General features: G+C 42.8%; 1 pseudogene; it reads left to right on the forward strand.

Moving 5' to 3' along the window:
* The first annotated feature begins 8733 nt into the window (after positions 1 to 8733).
* Tm9sf2-ps1 (transmembrane 9 superfamily member 2, pseudogene 1) overlaps positions 8734 to 17851 on the forward strand; it is a 137937-nt pseudogene continuing 128819 nt past the window's right edge.

The raw sequence follows: 17851 nt of genomic DNA on the forward strand, positions 1-17851 counted from the left end.
AATTTTATACCCAGCCACTTTGCTGAAGTTGTTTATCAGCTTTAGTAGTTCTCTGGTGGAACTTTTGGGATCACTTAAATATACTATCATGTCGTCTGCAAATAGTGATATTTTGACCTCTTCTTTTCCGATCTGTATCCCCTTGATCTCCTTTTGTTGTCTGATTGCTCTGGCTAGAACTTCAAGAACTATATTGAATAAGTAGGGAGAGAGTGGGCAGCCTTGTCTAGTCCCTGATTTTAGTGGGATTGCTTCAAGTTTCTCTCCATTTAGTTTAATGTTAGCAACTGGTTTGCTGTATATGGCTTTTACTATGTTTAGGTATGGGCCTTGAATACCTATTCTTTCCAGGACTTTTATCATGAAGGGGTGTTGAAATTTGTCAAATGCTTTCTCAGCATCTAATGAAATGATCATGTGGTTCTGTTCTTTCAGTCTGTTTATATGATGGATCACGTTGATGGTTTTCCTTATATTAAACCATCCCTGCATGCCTGGGATGAAGCCTACTTGATCATGGTGGATGATTGTTTTGATGTGCTCTTGAATTCGGTTTGCCAGAATTTTATTGAGTATTTTTGCGTCAATATTCATAAGGGAAATTGGTCTGAAGTTCTCTTTCTTTGTTGTGTCTTTGTGTGGTTTAGGTATAAGAGTAATTGTGGCTTCATAGAAGGAATTCGGTAGGGCTCCATCTGTTTCAATTTTGTGGAATAGTTTGGATAATATTGGTATAAGGTCTTCTATGAAGGTTTGATAGAATTCTGCACTAAACCCGTCTGGACCTGGGCTCTTTTTGGTTGGGAGACCTTTAATGACTGCTTCTATTTCCTTAGGAGTTATGGGGTTGTTTAACTGGTTTATCTGTTCCTGATTTAACTTCGATACCTGGTATCTGTCTAGGAAATTGTCCATTTCCTGAAGATTTTCAAGTTTTGTTGAATATAGGTTTTTATAGTAAGATCTGATGATTTTTTGAATTTCCTCTGAATCTGTAGTTATGTCTCCCTTTTCATTTCTGATTTTGTTAATTTGGACGCACTCTCTGTGTCCTCTCGTTAGTCTGGCTAAGGGTTTATCTATCTTGTTGATTTTCTCAAAGAACCAACTTTTGGTTCTGTTGATTCTTTCTATGGTCCTTTTTGTTTCTACTTGGTTGATTTCAGCTCTGAGTTTGATTATTTCTTGCCTTCTACTCCTCCTGGGTGTATTTGCTTCTTTTTGTTCTAGAGCTTTTAGGTGTGCTGTCAAGCTGCTGACATATGCTCTTTCCTGTTTCTTTCTGCAGGCACTCAGCGCTATGAGTTTTCCTCTTAGCACAGCTTTCATTGTGTCCCATAAGTTTGGGTATGTTGTACCTTCATTTTCATTAAATTCTAAAAAGTTTTTAATTTCTTTCTTTATTTCTTCCTTGACCAGGTTATCATTGAGTAGAGCATTGTTCAATTTCCACGTATATGTGGGCATTCTTCCCTTATTGTTATTGAAGACCAGTTTTAGGCCGTGGTGGTCCGATAGCATGCATGGGATTATTTCTATCTTTCTGTACCTGTTGAGGCCCGTTTTTTGACCAATTATCTGGTCAATTTTGGAGAAAGTACCATGAGGAGCTGAGAAGAAGGTATATCCTTTTGCTTTAGGATAGAATGTTCTATAAATATCCGTTAAGTCCATTTGGCTCATGACTTCTCTTAGTCTGTCTACATCTCTGTTTAATTTCTGTTTCCATGATCTGTCCATTGATGAGAGTGGGGTGTTGAAATCTCCCACTATTATTGTGTGAGGTGCAATGTGTGTTTTGAGCTTTAGTAAGGTTTCTTTTACATATGTAGGTGCCCTTTTATTTGGGGCATAGATATTTAGGATTGAGAGTTCATCTTGGTGGATTTTTCCTTTGATGAATATGAAGTGTCCTTCCTTATCTTTTTTGATGACTTTTAGTTGAAAATTGATTTTATTTGATATTAGAATGGCTACTCCAGCTTGCTTCTTCTGACCATTTGCTTGGAAAATTGTTTTCCAGCCTTTCACTCTGAGGTAATGTCTGTCTTTGTCTCTGAGGTGTGTTTCCTGTAGGCAGCAGAATGCAGGGTCCTCGTTGCGTATCCAGTTTGTTAATCTATGTCTTTTTATTGGGGAGTTGAGGCCATTGCTATTGAGAGATATTAAGGAATAGTGATTATTGCTTCCCGTTATATTCATATTTGGAAGTGAGGTTATGTTTGTGTGCTTTCATTCTCTTTGTTTTGTTGCCAAGATGATTAGTTTCTTGCTTCTTCTAGGGTATAGCTTGCCTCCTTATGTTGGGCTTTACCCTTTATTATCCTTTGTAGTGCTGGACTTGTAGAAAGATATTGTGTAAATTTGGTTTTGTCATGGAATATCTTGGTTTCTCCATCTATGTTAATTGAGAGTTTTGCAGGATACAGTAACCTGGGCTGGCATTTGTGTTCTCTTAGGGTCTGTATGACATCTGTCCAGGATCTTCTGGCCTTCATAGTTTCTGGCGAAAAGTCTGGTGTGATTCTGATAGGTCTGCCTTTATATGTTACTTGACCTTTTTCCCTTACTGCTTTTAATATTCTTTCTTTATTTTGTGCGTTTGGTGTTTTGACAATTATGTGACGGGAGGTGTTTCTTTTCTGGTCCAATCTATTTGGAGTTCTGTAGGCATCTTGTATGCCTATGGGTATCTCTTTTTTTAGGTTAGGGAAGTTTTCTTCTATGATTTTGTTGAAGATATTTACTGGTCCTTTGAGCTGGGAGTCTTCACTCTCTTCTATACCTATTATCCTTAGGTTTGATCTTCTCATTGAGTCCTGGATTTCCTGTATGTTTTGGACCAGTAGCTTTTTCTGCTTTACATTATCTTTGACAGTTGAGTCAATGATTTCTATGGAATCTTCTGCTCCCGAGATTCTCTCTTCCATCTCTTGAATTCTGTTGGTGAAGCTTGTATCTACAGCTCCTTGTCTCTTCTTTTGATTTTCTATGTCCAGGGTTGTTTCCATGTGTTCTTTCTTGATTGCTTCTATTTCCATTTTTAATTCCTTCAACTGTTTGATTGTGTTTTCCTGAAATTCTTTCAGGGATTTTTGCGATTCCTCTCTGTAGGCTTCTACTTGTTCTCTAAGGGAGTTCTTTATGTCTTTCTTGAAGTCCTCCAGCATCATGATCAAATATGATTTTGAAACTAGGTCTTGCTTTTCTGGTGTGTTTGGATATTCCGTGTTTGCTTTGGTGGGAGAATTGGGCTCCGATGATGCCATGTAGTCTTGGTTTCTGTTGCTTGGGTTCCTGCGCTTGCCTCTCGCCATCAGATTATCTCTAGTGTTACTTTGTTCTGCTATTTCTGACAGTGGCTAGACTGTCCTATAACCTGTGTGTCAGGAGTGCTGTAGACCTGTTTTCCTGTTTTCTTTCAGCCAGTTCTGGGGACACAGTGTTCTGCTTTCGGGCGTGTAGTTTTTCCTCTCTACAGGTCTTCAGCTGTTCCTGTGGGCCTGTGTCTTGAGTTCACCAGGCAGGTTTCTTGCAGGGGAAAAGTTGGTCCTACCTGTGGTTCCAAGGCTCAAGTTTGCTCGTGGGGTACTGCCTAAGTCCTCTCCGCTGTGGCAGCAACCGGGAAAATCTGTGCCGCTCCTTCCGGGAGCCTCCGTGCACCAGGGTTTCAGATGACGTTTGGTGTTTTCCTCTGGCGCCTGGATGTGCACAGAGTGCAGTCTCTTCTGGTTTCCCAGGCATGTCCGCCTGTCTGAAGGTTCAGCTCTCCCTCCCACGGGATTTGGGTGCAGAGAACTGTTTATCCGGTCTGTTTCCTTCAGGTTCCGGCAGTGTCTCAGGCGCAGGGGTCCTGCCGCTCCCGGGCCCTCCCCTACGGGAACCCAGAGGCCTTATACAGTTGCCTCTTGGGCCAGGGATGTGGGCAGGGGTGGGCAGTGTTGGTGGTCTCCTCCGCTCTGCAGCCTCAGGAGTGCCCACTTGATCAGGCGGTGAGGTCTCTCTCCCACGGGGTTTGGGAGCAGAGAGCTGCTGCGGTCCGGGATCCGCCGGTGTGGGACTTCCGGTAAACACAGGAAGTGCCCGGCCTTAGAGGAATTTTGCCTCTGTGTGTCCTGAGTTCACCAGGCAGATTTCTTGCAGGGGAAAAGTTGGTCCTACCTGCAGTTCCAAGGCTCAAGTTTGCTCGTGGGGTACTGCCTAAGTCCTCTCCGCTGTGGCAGCAACCGGGAAGATCTGCGCCGCTCTTTCCAGGAGCCTCCGTGCACCAGGGTTCCAGATGGCGTTTGGTGTTTTCCTTTGGCGCCTGGATGTGCACAGAGTGCAGTCTCTTCTGGTTTCCCAGGCGTGTCCGCCTGTCTGAAGGTTCAGCTCTCCCTCCCACGGGATTTGGGTGCAGAGAACTGTTTATCCGGTCTGTTTCCTTCAGGTTCCGGCAGTGTCTCAGGCACAGGGGTCCTGCCGCTCCCGGGCCCTCCCCTACGGGAACCCAGAGGCCTTATACAGTTGCCTCTTGGGCCAGGGATGTGGGCAGGGGTGGGCAGTGTTGGTGGTCTCCTCCGCTCTGCAGCCTCAGGAGTGCCCACTTGATCAGGCGGTGAGGTCTCTCTCCCACGGGGTTTGGGAGCAGAGAGCTGCTGCGGTCCGGGATCCGCCGGTGTGGGACTTCCGGTAAACACAGGAAGTGCCCGGCCTTAGAGGAATTTTGCCTCTGTGTGTCCTGAGTTCACCAGGCAGGTTTCTTGCAGGGGAAAAGTTGGTCCTACCTGCAGTTCCAAGGCTCAAGTTTGCTCGTGGGGTACTGCCTAAGTCCTCTCCGCTGTGGCAGCAACCGGGAAGATCTGCGCCGCTCTTTCTGGGAGCCTCCGTGCACCAGGGTTCCAGATGGCGTTTGGTGTTTTCCTCTGGCGCCTGGATGTGCACAGAGTGCAGTCTCTTCTGGTTTCCCAGGCGTGTCTGCCTCTCTGAAGGTTCAGCTCTCCCTCCCACGGGATTTGGGTGCAGAGAACTGTTTATCCGGTCTGTTTCCTTCAGGTTCCGGCAGTGTCTCAGGCGCAGGGGTCCTGCCGCTCCCGGGCCCTCCCCTACGGGAACCCAGAGGCCTTATACAGTTGCCTCTTGGGCCAGGGATGTGGGTAGGGGTGGGCAGTGTTGGTGGTCTCCTCCGCTCTGCAGCCTCAGGAGTGCCCACTTGATCAGGCGGTGAGGTCTCCCTTTAAACAATTCTTAACCAGCTTCCATATAGCTTTGGTCCCTAGGTGCAGATCCTCTTCCGCCAATTTTCTGAAAAGGTCTTTTCCAAGTTTGTTCCATGAGGCAATCGTAAACGAGCCTGAACAGGCAAACCAAGGCGCCACCCTCTCCACCTCCTTCACAAAGTTTTTAAGTGTTCCTCCTCCAATTTTGATGTTCCTCTGCTTTAACACTGTTTCCAAGGCCGTGACCACAGACTGTGAGGATCCCATGATGGGCCAGGAACTCCGGCAGCCTATCTACGTCCGTCTGACAAGGCGTGAGGTGAAAGGGTAGAGACAGACACACTGCTCTCTTATGTACGGGAGTCTTACACGTGCCTCCCCGGACGGTGCCGCTTATCTACGTCGGCCTTATCGCGTCCTTGCTCCTCAACAGTCAAAATCGAAGGTAAAAGGGAGCTGCGCGAAGCTCACTTATATACGAGAGACTGAGACGCGCCTTCAGCTGCTGTGATCGTCCTTTTAACAGCGAAAACGGTGAAAACAGAACATAAAGAGTAGGGTGGCTCCCAGGACAAATACTATAGCCTCAACAAATCCTTCCCAAGGCGGTGACAACCCCAGACCAAAGTCCAAGAGGGGGCTGCCTCTCCGAACGTATCTACCTGCAGTTCTGAATCCTCCTTGTCGCCAAGGGATCTCCGAAGGTGCTGACGATGGCGAGGTCTTTCCCGGGTTTGGGCACCAGATGTCCCGCGCTACGTCTCTCCAGCAGGAACGATGCGGCACACACAGGATCCTACTGCAGAAAAGCTTTAATGTGTCTTGAGAGGGAGAGCATAAGCTTACAATGCGGAGACGCCGAGTGAGGAATAACCGTCCCTTATATAGGAAACTATCCTCACCTAGGACGTGTCACTCTCTGACTGGTCGCTGCCAATTATGCCAGATGACGTACCAAAGCGTACGTGTCCCTTTGAGTAGGGAAGTTACCAGGTGCCTGCGTATTGCCCTTTTTACTAGGTGCGTTCTGCCGGATGCCGGTGCCATCTTGTAATGGAGTATGTGAGGACAGCTCCTCACATATGTGAGGACAGCTCCTCGGACAGCTCCTCACAATGGTGGTTTGAATAGGTTTGGCACTCATAGACCTGTGTTTGAATATTTGGACCACAAGTAATGGCACTATTAGGAGGTGTGGTCTTGGAGGAAGTGTGTCACTTTAGGGGCCTCCTGTGCTTAAGCTATGCCCAGTCTCATCCTGCTTGCCTGCAGAAGATAGTGTCCTTCTGGCTGCCTTTGGGTAAAGATGTAAAACTCTCTGCTACTTCTCTAGAGCCATGTCTGCCTGAATATTGTCATGTTTTCCACCATGATGATACTGGACTGAACCTCTGAACCTGTAAGCCACTCCCAATTAAATGTTTTCCTTTATAAGAGTTGCCTTCGTCATGGTGTCTCTTCACAGCAGTAAAACCCTAAGACACCTTACATCCTTACATGGTTAGAAACTTAGAAAATTAACTGTTTGAGATCTAGTTGTTACATGAATATATTTATATATTTTCTTTAATATGACCAGAACAGTCTTGTTTGCTATCACCATATATCACAAATATCATGTTTTAATTTCTACTTTTTAGGAGTATGGATGTTTTGTCTGCATGTATGTGTGAGTACCATCTGTGTGCATGATGCCTATGGAGGCTAGAAGAAGCATTAAATCTCCTGGAACTGGAATCCTATAGGTTGTGAATTGCTGATAACTGAACCCATGCACTTTGGAAGAGTAACTATCTCAGTCATCCCAGGCAGATCTCTGTTCCAGGCCAGAAAAGAATAGAGATAAAAGAGCCAATATTTGCATACAGCATGCAGTATAAGCCAGGCTGAGTTGCACAGAAATGTAATCTGTGTTAGGAGGCTGAGGAAAGAGGACTGCAATTTCAATGTCTACATTCAAGTCAATTCAAGGTCAACTTGGTCAAGTTATCTAGTCCTTGTTTCAAAAACAAATGAAAAATAATTAGGGCTTCTGTTGAACTTCCATAGCAAACACCCTGGGAAAGTGTATAGTGGAGTTAGGAAGATTTCTCTCAATTTGATACCAACTTGGTCTATGTAGTAAGTTAACCAGGACTACATAGTGAAATTGTCTCTTAAAAAAGAGAGGAGAGGGAGAAAAGGAGGGGAAGGGAGGGAGGGAGGAAGAGAAGGGGAGAGGAGAAAAGGAAAGGAGGAAGGAAGGAAGGAAAAAAATCTTTCGAAGCAGGGGAACAATGGCCTCCAATAAGATCTCTGTGAGTTCAAGGTCAGTGTGGTTTATGGAGTAAGCTGCAGGCCAGCCATGACTACAGAGTGAGACCCTGTCTAACGCAAAACAAAACAAAACAAACAAAATGAAATGAAATAAAATCAACCCCCCCCCAAAATCTGGTAGATGTATTTTAAAACAAAGAGGTAAAATAATTTTAAGAAAAAGAAAATAACAATGTTACATTGTTTTATTACCTCATTACAAAGACAACTATTTAAAATTAAAGGACTTGATTAATTGTCTCCATTTAAAAATTATTTATTTATCATTATTTTTAAGTATTCACTTTACATCCTGCTTACTGCCACTGGGCCTCTTCTGGTCACCCCTTCCTACAATCCTCCCCCTCTCCCTTTTTCCTCTGAGTGAGTGGGGGCCTCCCTGTGTAGAGACTTGATATACCCCCTTTTTTTGACACATAGTTTCATTGTGTAGTTCTGGATGGCCTGGAATTAACTACCTAGTCCCAGCTGCCTTCAAAGTTCCAGAGATCCACCTGCCTCGGTCATTAGAATTCTGTGATTAAAGATGTTCATTGATGCATGGCCATGAAATCTTTATACCCACCCTTACCCTTTCTTCCAGGATATCTCACTAGCTCTGTTTCCTGAAAAGACGGGGGTGGGCTGATAATACTGTTAAGAATATTTTCTTTTTACATTTTAATTACATTTATTTATTTGATTTGGTGGGGGACATATGCCATGTTAAGGCGAACTTGTCAAGGTCAAAGAACTTGAGCGTGATGAGGGGAGTGAATTCTCTTCTTCCCCTCTGCAGGTTTCTGGGCATCAAACTGTGGTTCTCAGACTTCACAGCAAACACCTTTAGTCACTGAGCCTCACCCCACCCTGCACCATTAGTCTTAGAAAAAAAAATTCCCAAAAGTAAGACTTCATGTGGTTGAAACCACTAACACAATCTCCCCTCCCCCACACTCTCACCATGCCCCTGTGAGGCAGTTTGACTCCTGGCTAAAATAGCGGGAACACTGGGCCTGTTACTGGGCAAGGTTCATGAGGTACATGAAATACAGGCATGCACACTTGACCTGTTCACTCACTTCCGCTACCGGGTGTCCTAGCAACAGGGTCTTGCGCCAAAGGCTCTTGAGCCACAGGCTAGCAAAACCCTCTAATGGTTCTTCTAGAAAGTTCTTATCCCCACACACTCATTGCTTCATTTCCTGGTGGGTTGTTTACAGGTTTCCATCTTCTTTCTCTCTCAACGATGTTTATTCCTGACACAGCCTTTAAGATGGGTCTTGGTGGTCATGGTGTGGAAACCAAGCTCAGTCCTGGCCTCCACGTGCTGAAGTACCGGCTGTTGCTGTGTTTCTTGGCCACTACCTGTGAAGCTTTCTTCTTCCGGGGACTGGTTCCCATCACCTACTGTGAGGAGGGCCATCGCAACTCTTATTGTATGGTAAGGAGCAGGGAAGAAACAGGTCCTTGAAGGCCCAGGTGCTGAAGACAACTGGGTGGTCCCAGACCCAACATCTTGGCACAACGCCCTATTTCTTTCTAAGTTCTGTCCTCGAGGCATCTCTACTGCTTCCCATCCCATCCATTGCCCTCTCGCCTTGCCCATTCCTGCTGATGTGCCTAGGCTGCAGGTCCTCTTCCAGGCTCCTTGGCCTACTACACATCCATTCTGCCCTGGCTCTGGCCCTGTGGCCTACCTCACTCTAGCCTCCTGAGGGGATCCTCTTTCCTGCTCATTACCTCCCCTTGCTCTTCAGTCCCACCTCCCCGCCCAAAGCCTGTCCTCTTCCCTCAGCTTCTTTGCCTTCTTCCCCTCCCACTTGCTTCCTTCCCCTCAAGTCCTCTTCCCTTCCCTCCATTTTCCTGCTGCTCTCACTCCTAGGATCTTTCCAGCTCTGATTCTTGGTTACTTCCTCTGGCTGCTCTGGTCCCCAAAAATGTATTAGCATTCATTATGATGTCTGTTTCTACAGGCAGGTGGTACAGAAAGGGGAGCATTTGCCATGCAGGGCATTTCAAGAAATGGAACTATGGTCTCTGTGCCCTTGTCCTTTCCCTCTCCACCCTCCCACCCTGAGTGCTTTTGAAGTCAGGATTTGCATCTAGGCTAGACTTGAACTCAGCATCTATTCAAGTTCAGACTCAAATGTGGGCGACTAGGCAGCATTATTATTATTATCGTCACTATCATCACCATTATTCAATTTTGGTGGTGCCAGATATCTCCCTGGTAATCACTGTGCTTCACCACATTTGTGTGTGTGTGTGTGTGTGTGTGTGTGTGTGTGTGTGTGTGTAAGAAGATCTCACCGTGAGGCCTTGAATTGGCAATCATCATGCTTTCACGTTCTGCTTGCTGTAATGAAAGACGAAAGGCATGAGCTGCAATAAACATCTTTGAAAAAAAATATTGTTTTTCTTGAGTAGCCTAGGCTTATTTCCAAAACCAGCCTACCACCCTTGTGTTTCATCCTGTAGGATGTTGGGATTACTGGGTATGGATTTGTATATCTCATTTCTTTTTCTTCTTTCTTTATCCTCCTTCTTCTCTTCCTTCTCCTCTTGCTCTTCTTCTTATTTGTTTGTATGCTTGTTTTTCAAGACAGGGTTACTCTGTATAGCCCCAGATGTTCGGGAAATCACGCTGCAGGCCAGGCTGGCTGTAAACTCACTCAGATCTTTCTGTGTTTGCATTCCCCACCTACCCCCACCAGTGCAGGGAAAAAAGGCATGTGCCACCACCACCCAGCTTTTAAAAATTAATTTATTTTTATTTTGTGTGCATGGTATTTTCCCTACATGTATGCCTGTGTGAGGGTGTCAGGTCTCCTGGAATTTGAGGTTTTTTTTTTTTTTAAGAGAAGGTTTCCTTTAACACAGTCTAGTCTGGGCTCAACCTATGTTTGCCTCTGATGTGCTGGAATTACTGGTTGCACCATAGCACTGGACTCTTGCTTCTTTTATTATTATACTATTGTTGTTGGCATCGTTGTTATTGTTATTATTATTATTTGCATTTTTGAGGCTTCTCGGTAGCTCTGGCTGTCCTCGAACACATTCTGTAAACCAGCCTCTGCCTCCCAAGTGCTGGGATTAAAGGCGAGCACCACCACACCCAGCTCTTTTTATTCTTGAAAACAGTTGCCATTAGCTCGACTTTGTGCACCTCGCTTATTTTAACAACAGAGCTTGAAGGTTATTTTATGTCTTGGCACAGCTCTCCAGCTTCACTCTTCCATAATTTATCATCTTTTCCCATTTTTTACCCCTTCCCTTTCTCTCTTTTTCTTTGCGCTGTATTTTTTTTTTCATTTTCTAATCCCCCCTCCCCTGACCCCTGTCTATCTCTTTTTTGCCTTTGCCCTTACTCTTTTTTGTGTGTGTGTGTTTTTGTTGTCCTTCCCGTATTTTTATTATTTCTGGTTCTTTTAATCCTCCTCTCCCTCTTGAGGTTTTGTTCACTTTCTTTTCCTTTCTGTTTCTCACAAAGGCTCTTTCTCCTTTCCTCCTTTTCCCTCTTCTCTCTTCCCATCATCTCTCTGACTTCTTTTGTGTTTTCCCATCACTTCCCACCTCCTTTCCCACTACATTTTGACTTCTCATTCCTTCCCTTTCTCCTCTCCCATTTGTTTCTCCGTCCATTTCTTCCCTCTCACTTCCCCTGTCCCCTTTCTCTGTCATGTTGGCTTGCTTCTGTTTCACCCTTTCTTTTTAATTTCTTCACTACTACTTGTTTCTTTTTTTATTTTGTTTTACAACAGCCAATGCCTTTCTGTTTCCTTTTCTACCTTTGTGTTCCCCTTTCTTTGTCTTTCTCACTTTTTACTTTTTACTTTTTGTTCTTTGAAACTTTCATTTTGTTGTGTTTATCTGAGTCAGGGTCTCCGGTATTCCAGGCTGAATTGAAACTTGCAGTGTAGCCAAGGATGCTCTTGGACTCTGACCTCTTGTATCTACCTCCCAAGTGGTGAGATTATAGGTGTGTGATGTTATTCCCAGACTCATGTCTTTCTTTCACTTTCTTCCCCCATCCTTGTTTCTGTCTTTATTCTTCCCTCTGCTTTTCTGTTTTGTCTTTCCCATTTTCCCTTCCATTTGTTATTTTTCTCTTTTTCTCTCTCACATTTTATTTCTTTCTCTTCATCTTCTTCTCTTCATTTCCCTTTTCCTCTCTTATTTCTGTTTGTTTTCCTTTCACATCCACTCATTCTTTCTCTTTTTCTCCTATAGCTTTGTCGTCTCTCATTCTGTCATTTCTTTTTTCCCTTCCTACCTATGGCATTTCCGTTTCTTTCCCTTTTCATCCTTCTCTTCTCCTTCTCCTCTTTCCCTCGTCCTTCCCTTCCTCTTTCTTTTTTCCACTTTTCTTTCACCCCCCAATCATCGTTTCTAACCTCTGTCCTCTCTCATCCCCTTCTTTTCTTCTCTCCCCTTCTTACCTTCCCTTTCCCTCTCTGTGACTTCCTCTTTCTTTTCCTTTTCCTTTTCCTGTCTTGCTTTGTAGCTGATACTCACTATAAAGATCCGGCTGGCCTAGGACTCATGGGTCATCCTCGTGCCTCTGTCCCCATAGTGCTGCCATTACAAATGTGTGTCACCACCCTGGATATATAACTTCCCTCCCCTTTTCTCTCTTCTCCTCTCCCCTTTTCTTCCTCCCTTACTTTCCTGCAACTCTTTTTATTTCCTTTATCTTTTCTTTCTGTGTTCACTAGTTTCTTTCTCTATTTTCTCTCCTTTTTCTTTTTCTCTGACTTTGTTTCTGTCTTTTTAAAGTTTTGCTCGCCGTCCTCTTTTTGTTTCCCTTTTATCATTCTGTCCTTTTTGGTTTCTCTATTTTCAATTTTTTCTGTCTTTCCCTCTTGTTAAACTCCCTCCCTCTCTCTTTGTAAAAATGGGTGCTAAGGTTCTATAGCCAGATTCTTTTTTAAACATGATTTAACTCCCATAATGAATAAACTGTCTGACTTAAGTTTTTCAAAAAATAAAGTTTTCTTAAGATTGGATCTGTTTCTTGCAATGATATGATGAGTTGCCAAATGATTGAGATTTTAAATGCTCTGTTCATACTCTTGTTTTATAAATAAAATTTACATTCATTTAAAAAATCTGAATCCTGGCCTTCATGATTGTATAGTAAATGCTCTTAACTGCTGAACTACCTTTCCATCTTGAATTTGTGATCCTCTTCCTCTCCCTCTCTCACCTCTCTCCTGCCTTCTATCCTTATATTTTGCCATTCTCTTTTCCCCTTTCTTGTTTCTTTTTTCTTTCTTCTTTTTCTTCCTCTCTTCCTTTCTCCTCCCTTTCTTTTTGTCCCTATCTTGCTCTTTTCCTCTCTAATTTTCTTCCTCTTCAACTCCTGTCTTTCTCCACTTTCCATATGTTTTTTCCTCTTTCTGAGAGACTCTTACACTGTATCCCTGATTTATTTAGAACTCTCTATGTAGCACAGTGGGTTCCCTCCATCTTCTCCTGAGTGCTGGGATTACAGTTGCAAGGTACTTTGCCTGGCCTTGGTTTCCTCTTTTCCCCTCTTTCTTTTCATCTTTCCCCCTCCTTTATTTATTCCCTTGAAGGTTGGAGGACAATCTTTTGGAGTTCTCAGTTCTCCCACCTTTTCTTGGGTTCCAGGGATGGATCCCAGTTTGAGCTCTGGTTCCTTTTCCTTTCCCCTCTCCAGTTACCAGGATTGCAGGTTTGCAGTCTTCCTGACTCACCCTCCTTAGCATTTGCTTTTGAGTGTGTCATCACAGCCAGTTGTGGGAACTCTTAAGTCAGGAAATTAGTCTTGTCTGGAACATGTGGCAAATACATTTTTTTCATCTTTATCTGTTATCTTTTGGGTTTACATGGTTATTCTTTGCAATTTATACAATTTAATTTCTGTTTCAATTTGGAAATTTAGTGATTTCTGAGTTTTGTATACTATCCTAAAAGGTCTTCCATACTCTACACAAGATTATAAAGTAGTTCTCGTATGTTTTCTTTAGTGTTTAAGGCTATGCTCATATTTATGCAAGATGAATATATCGTTGGTGATTCATGACGTAAGGTCCTGACTGACCTTCACCTCTAGCAGTTATCAGAATGCAATGTACTTTTCTATAATTGGTATGAGAAACTATTATGATTCTTTTGAACAAAACAAGTTTCCAAATACGCATTTTAAACTATAGCCCAAATCTTGTACTTTCTAGTACTACATTGTGAATTTTTGTTCTCTGTCCACTACTATCTACTAACTACAGTTTTAGGGGATCCAGATCCCTCTTTTGGCTTCTTTGGGTACCACAAGCAGGTGGTACACAGACATAGAAGCAGGCAAAACCATAAAATAATAAAAAATTGAAAAATAGTAAAATTTAAAATGTTTTAAAAAACTGATCAGAGAATTTGAAGTGTGTGTTTTTCTGAGGCGAGAAACATTTGCTACTTCTTAAGTAGCTACTTCTTAAAAATGTATTTTGAAAGGGTTTTATATTTTTTTCTTAAAAGTTAAGAATGGTCAAAGCCAGGCTTGGCAGCTTAGGCCTTTAATCCCAGCAAACACTTGAATTGAAAGGCAGAGGCAGGCTCTCAGTGAGTTCAAGGCCAGTTTGGTCTACATACAGAGATCCAGGACTGCCAAGACTACAGAGATCTTGTCTCAAAAACAAACAAAGAAAGAACAGAAGAGATAGAAATTTGACTCATGCAGGAAACCCAGTGTCTTAGTTCGAGCTTCTGTTGCTGTGATAAACTTCCATGGCTACACCAATTTCAGGAGAAATTTATAACTGATGGGAGCAGCAGGAGGCCAGGCTCCCTCTTAGTTGCTTCCTTCTGTGTTTGGAAACACCACTTACTGTATTAGTGAATGCTCTTTTTCTTTCTTTTAGTCCTCAATTCAGGTGTTTGCTGATAAACTGTACTCAGTGGAAACTGTGATATTCTATGATTGTGAGAGGTAAGTGTAGCATAAGTGTTAAAAAAATCACCTTCAGAGATGTAGTTTGATTTTAAAACACTAAATCACGAGAAAGGTTCATGTGGAAGATTTTAGTGACTGATAATGCTTTGTTTAGTAATGTTCTCTATATGACATGATCAGCTGAGTATGGCTTAACATCTGGAAAAAGAAGAATTATCTATATGACTGAAAAAAGACCAACATGTCTTTTGGTATTAATTTATTTCTTCTACTAAAGTCAGGTCTGACTTTCATTATAATGCAAGGCTTAAATATAGGGTAGCATGAGTATTTAAAGTGTAGAAAATGACTTTAAAAAACATTCTCCCATTTATTTATTCACTTTATATCCTGATTGAAATCCACCTCCCTCCTTTTTTCCCAATCTCACCCTCACACCCCTCCTCTCATTCCCACTTCTCCTTCTCCACTGAGGAGGAAAGACAACCCCCATTGCTACCAATCCGCTCTGGCGCATCAAGTCACAGCAGGACTAGGTGGATCCTCTCCCACTGCAGCCAAACAAGGCAGCCCAGCTAGGGGAAGGGCAACAGAGTCAGAATCAGCCCTGCTCCAGTTTTAGGGGACCCCTATGGAGACCATGTTTCACATCTGCTACATATATGTAGGGAGCCTAGGTCCAGCCTCTGCTGCCTGGGATAGATCTTAAGTTGGGCTAATCAAGGTTGTCCATTCCCTTAATCAGTTTTCCATGTTTGTTCCTGTGCATCTTGAACACGGGGCATCTTTTGGATTGAAGGTATTGTTGGGAGGGTTGGTGTTCCCCCTCCTTCCATTGGAAATCCCATCCAGCTATAGGAGGTAGCCTTATCGGCCTCTGTATACCCTGCTGCTAGGAGTCTCAGCTAGGGTCATGCCCGAAGATTCCAGGGAGCCTCCTGTTCCCTGGCTGTACAAATCTTTTGCCATTTAAAATACATACAAGATTTCTATGTATTTTATCTTCTACTTAAGTCATCTTATATTCATAATAATTGAAAGAACATTCTAATTCCTTTTATTTACTAATTTTTTGAGGCTATGGGAATATGTTTAGGTACAACTTTGTTCTTTAAATTTGCTTTGATTAGAACTAATAATCATGGTTTCTGAATATATTGAGTTAGAATTAATGTGAATTTGAAACTGTTGTTTACTCTTTTGTGTAATTTAAAAGTTAACTCCCCCAAAATTGTGAGGTGCTTTTTTCTCTTTTCACCCATGACAGGGTTTTTCTGTGTGTCCCTGGCCATCCTGGAACTCACTTTGTAAACCCAGATGGCCTCAAACTCAGAGATTCTCTTGTCTCTGCCTGGGGAATGCTGGGAATAAAGGTATGCAATACCTCTGCCATGTCTGTGATTTTTTGAAATTGTCATTTCCTATGTTAAGGAACTTCAAGTACAGTAATGAGTCTTTATGTAATGCACTTAGCATTTTATTTGCACTCTTAACAATAGACACTTAAGACAAATTATAAAGATTGATTTCTTGCCAAGTTTTTTTATTTTATTTTTTTTAATTAACTTGAGTATTTCTTATTTACATTTCGAGTGTTATTCCTTTTCCCAGTTTCCGGGCAAACATCCCCCTAATCCCTCCCCCTCCCCTACTTTATGGGTGTTCCCCTCCCCATCCTCCCCCCATTGCCGCCCTCCCCCCAACAATCTAGTTCACTGGGGGGTTCAGTCTTAGCAGGACCCAGGGCTTCCCCTTCCACTGGTGCTCTTACTAGGATATTCATTGCTTCCTATGAGGTCAGAGTCCAGGGTCAGTCCATGTATAGTCTTTAGGTAGTGGCTTAGTCCCTGGAAGCTCTGGTTGCTTGGCATTGTTGTTCATAAGGGTCTTGAGCCCCTTCCAGTTCTTTCTCTGATTCCTTCAATGGGGGTCTTATTCTCAGTTCAGTGGTTTGCTGCTGGCATTCGCCTCTGTATTTGCTGTATTCTGGCTTGCCAAGTTTTAAAATATAGTACTTGAACTTTTTCTTTCTTAGTATTGACTTCTGTCAAGATGCTTTGAAAAGAACACCCTCTGAGACTCTTGGACAAATTCTATCTGGAGAACAAATAACATCATGCCCTTACAAGGTTATTCAGCTGATCTTACCAGTATATCTTATTCTTGAGAGAATTTCTCAAAAGTATTTAACACGGAATCTCTGTTTTAAAGGGAGGAAAGAAAAAAAGAACCTTGTGTTGATAAAGGAGTCTGCTAAAATATCTGTATTAGCTGGGTCCATATGAGAGAGGGGGGAGGGAGGGGAGGGGAAGGGGAAGGAGAAGGAGAGGGAGACAGTCAGAGACAGAGACAGAGATTTAGAGATAGAGACAGATGGGGAGAAAGTATGCGAGATAGTTACTGATGTGTGGGCTCTGGGCATCACATAGCCTAAGCAGGTGAACTTTGGTCCCAGGCTTTTTTATTTTGTGATGGATTCTATTGTGTAGCTCAAGGTGGCCTTGGAGTATTGAGTGTATCCCAGGTTGTCATAGAATTTGGGGCCAAGATTATAGATGTAGCCATCAGGTCCAACCTTTTTCTTGTTTTTCTTTTCTCCCAATGAGAGTATCACACCCCACAGTCCAGATTGTCCTGGAATCCACGTCCATCCTACTTAACATCACAAATTCTGCTATTGAAAGCATGAGCCATAATTTCTGGCTCGCTAAAGGTTTGATTCAAGGTATTTGATTTTTGTTTTGTTTTTACTTTATAAAGAAAAGCTATGAATGTATTGTATTGTGTTCATATTTTGGGTTGGGTGATCTAGGGAGATAAAACTAGATGCCGAATATGCATCCATTTTACTTTCAATGTCTTAATGAACAGGAAGCTAAGACTATTTCAGAACATCAACATTGAAACAACAAAACACTAGAAACAGGGAAGGGATAGCTTAGTTGGTAAACTGCTGGCCATCAAGCCTAACAATGTGATTTGTTGGGACCTAGGTGAAGCATTAAGGCCTAGACAAAATGTTAAGGCCTAGGTCACAGTTAACTGGTGAGCTTGCCATTATAAGGGAACTTTCTCATGTGTTTTAACTGTTACTAGGAAATTTTCTAACACCACTTGGTCTGTTATGTTCTGTGCCCTTGAAAACCAATCACAATAGAAGTCAGTAGACATGTTTTGTATGTTATCCACAATAACTTGGACTGGAACCAACCAATATTAGCATTTCTGCACCATGTATAAGTTTGTATGGTATAAGCTGCTCCTGAGATAGACCCCAAAAAAATTCAATTAGGGAGAACTAATGGCTCAATCTAATCACTTTCAAAGTGGCTCAAATCAAAACACTGTGGTCAGAGGAAATGTTTGACCTCTGTTAATTTCACTACTATGTGACTTTAAGAACTAAGGTTAATGATAAAGAATGATGCTATATTCGTTTTTG

Source organism: Rattus norvegicus, chromosome X (assembly GCF_036323735.1).
Source record: "Rattus norvegicus strain BN/NHsdMcwi chromosome X, GRCr8, whole genome shotgun sequence".
NCBI classification, from domain to species: domain Eukaryota; kingdom Metazoa; phylum Chordata; class Mammalia; order Rodentia; family Muridae; genus Rattus; species Rattus norvegicus.